Source organism: Cicer arietinum, chromosome 5, assembly GCF_000331145.2.
Source record: "Cicer arietinum cultivar CDC Frontier isolate Library 1 chromosome 5, Cicar.CDCFrontier_v2.0, whole genome shotgun sequence".
NCBI classification, from domain to species: Eukaryota; Viridiplantae; Streptophyta; class Magnoliopsida; order Fabales; family Fabaceae; genus Cicer; species Cicer arietinum.
Window position 1 is genome coordinate 36,244,500 of NC_021164.2, and position 3,593 is coordinate 36,248,092.

At 34.3% G+C, this 3,593-nt stretch overlaps 1 pseudogene; it reads left to right on the forward strand.

Annotated features, from left to right (window-relative positions):
• The first annotated feature begins 1,893 nt into the window (after positions 1-1,893).
• The window catches only part of LOC101512394 (eukaryotic initiation factor 4A-8-like), a 10,931-nt pseudogene continuing 9,231 nt past the window's right edge, over positions 1,894-3,593 (forward strand).

Below are 3,593 nucleotides of genomic sequence, written 5' to 3' on the forward strand. Positions count from 1 at the left end.
CAATCGATTTCCTCCAAATCAGAGGCTACTGACTTGTGCATTTTTCATTTTTTAATTGAGCTAATCGATTGCCTAATCGATTGCACATTTCCAAACACTTAAGATTTCCTTACACCCTTGTTATGAAATCGATTTCCCAATCGATTTACATATTCAGAATTCAACTTTTGTTGATTTCTTGTGTTCCAAGCAATTTGATCCAAGTGTGTAGGGTTTGATTATGGTTCCTGAAATCTTGCTCAATTCAAATATTAGATTTATCATGCATTGTATGAACATTGTTGAATTATTAATTATGCCAAAATTAGGAGTCAAAGGATCAAAATCCAACATTAGTAACTCGTTGTTTTAGTAACTCGTTGAAAAGGATCAATATGAGGTGGTTGTCTTGTCCAATGGAATCGGATGAGGTGAGGCCAAGCACAACCAAAGGAAGATGCTAGCCATGCAAGGAAGAAAACCCTAACTAGCCCAAAGTTATCTTTACTATCCTTCAAAAATAATGAATTTATATAAAACATGGTAGACACAATGATAAATTTAATGAAAAACGTAGAACCACTATTAGATCTCTTGAGCTACTGATTTTTTAATTTTTTTCATTTGTGCATGAGCTAAATGGGAGTAAAATGGGCTTCCCCGTCAAAACATAGAGGATTTTGTTGTTTACTAGTAGTTTCCTTAATATAATCCCTCAAAAAGTTTCTTAAGCACCCTTATGTTTTTTTCAACAACAATATTAACCTTAGTTTGATTTTTTTTTTATCAATTGTCTTATGCTCCTCAATAACCTCAGCTTCTTGTTGAGTCTCATGACTAGTTTCCTGATCCTTCTTAGTTCATGAGTCTCAAGAAAATAATCTTAATCCTCTCTATGAAGATCACAATGAAGGGAGTCATGAATGGAAAGGTCATCATTTACAACATCATCAAAAGTGACATCAACAAGATCCAACTGTTGCACCACTTCTGAATTCAAGTTGAAGTCTACTATTTCATTAGTAACATTTTGTCAACAAAAGTGCAAAAAAGTACTAGGCTTAGACAATTCATGTTTGGCTTTGATGTGTCATTGTTTAGTTCCTTATCATTAACCTTTACATGGGAATGAGTATTAGGTTTAGACAAATCATTATTTGTATTGATGTTTCGTTGTCTAGTTTCTTATCATTTATCTCTGCATTAGAATGTTCCTTATCATTAAATTTTGCATGAGTATGTTCCTTGTCATTAATTCTATCTCAAAGGTTGCTTGATTTAGTTTTTTGTGACATCAAACTTTTTTATGGGTTTAGTTGGATTTATCTTTTTCTTTGTCGTTGTCTTCCCTAAGCACAATATTATTTTCTTTCTCACCTTTGTGATATATCTGTTAGATAATGTTATTATATATTAGTAGTAAGGGTATTTTAGACATTTCTATTCTTTTATATATATACTCAGTGTAACCCTATTAACTTAAGTTTTGGTTCATTTTATGTTATGAAACCCTGGAGTGGTTGTCTCTCTTCTTCCTCTTCTCATTGTTAACATGGTATCAAAGAGCTTTGGTTGATTTTGGGATTTACTATAAATAAGAGAGATATTATTTTGATAGGAAAGGCAACCACCAAAAGAGAAAAGAAAAGAGTAACCATATTCCCGATTTTGTTAAATCAGTCTCACAAAAACATCGATTTTGCATTCGTTAACCGTTGATCGGACTGATTTTTGGACAGTAGGTTTGCAACATTTAGGTCTTCGTCTACAACAGTGGATCGGCGAAACGACGTATGTAGGAGGAGAAATCGGACTCGCACAACACCAGATTATCATGTACATAACTTTCGAATGTTAGTTCACCTTTTTGTTTTGATGATTAGAGGAGGGTGTAGCTTGGAAGAAAAGGCTAAAATGGCACAAAATGCGGGCTACACAGCTGCAATTGTCTATGACAATGAAGATGGTGGTGTCCTGGTTGCAATGGCAGGAAATTCTGCTGGTATAAGAATACGTTGTATTTGTATTAAAAACTTCGGGTTTGGCTCCATAAGGATCACAATTTGATGCTAATCATTATTACACTAAGATGAATGAACTGCTTGCCAGTGATGGACAAGAATTCTTCACCTCATATGATGAAGTCCATGATAGCTTTGATGCAATGGGGCTGAAAGAAAACCTTCTGCGAGGCATATATACTTACGGTTTTGAGAGGCCTTCTGCAATCCAGCAAAGAGGAATTGTTCCTTTCTGCAAAGGTCTGGATGTGATTCAACAGGCTCAGTCAGGAACTGGGAAGATAGCAACATTTTGATCTGGAATTTTGCAGCAGCTCAATTACGGATGGGTTTAGTGCCATGTTTTGGTTTTGGCCCCTACGGGGGAGCTAGCTCAACAGATTGAGAAGGTTATGCGTGTTGAGACAAAATCTCAATTTAATGTTTTGATGAAACCAAACAAAAAGTTAATTAAGAAAGTTAATTATGATTCTAAAATGTTATGTTAATTTAACATCTTCTTTTGAGTGAATTTAATTAAGAATAGAATCGTGCAAAACAAAAAAAAAACAGCAACAAGAACATTAAAACACAGAAAGATCTCCAGCTTCAAAAAAGTTCATCACAACATGTTGATCAAACTTTTTCTACCTCTTTAACAAAGAGTCTGCCCTGGAAATTGGTTCATATCTAATCAGTACATGGCAAGGAACAAGTAGGATTTATCCAAGCTCAGAAAGGCTATTTGATCTCAAAAATAAAAGGACTCAAAGACAGACAAAAGTCATGACAATTTGCAAACTCCAAAAATAAATGTCAAGAAGGTTCGATCAATCTTGACATATGACAAGACAATTGCAAAGGAAATCCAGAATGATTAAAACGAGAACTCCAGAATGATTATTGAAGCTCAAGAAAGTTCAAACTGACAAACCAAGAACATTAATCATTCTCCGTTTTCTGCACAATAACAGCAACACTGCATCCCCTATGAAATAGCCTGTAATTCCTCTCCAAACTTCTCTAGCTACACTCAAGACTCAAGGCAGAGAATGTACCATCCAAGATCAATGAAGAAACGTCAAGAGTACTTTCTAAAAAAGGACAAAACTGCTTTAAATGCTAAACCAATAAAGTCAAAAAGCTATTTCAAAGAAGGATTATTTTTATTCTGAAATAATGTTTCAGTCAAAAAGCACAGCCTCTCCAACAGCTCTTTTGTACCTTCATCTAGTGCCTCTACAGCCTATAAAAAGAAGGCCAATATCCAGAATCAAGGCAAGAAATTCAAGTGCTAAGAAATCCATAAATCAATCACATACATACTTGAAATTCTGCAAAACAGAGGCAATCATACATTCTGCTTTTTGTGAAACAGCTGCTGATTCATATTCATATATTAGTTTGCGCAATTATCATTAGATCCTTTGTAAAGAATCTATTCTCAAACAAGAGTTGAGAAATCTGAGATTCTGACAAAAAACAATCCAATTGTAAAAACTCAAACTATAAGAGTTTGTTTATAGTTTGTTTAAGATTACATCCTATCAAGGTTAGATAGGTACTGTTGTTACTTTCTGGGTGGAAAGTAATAGAGATTGAAATAGATCAAGG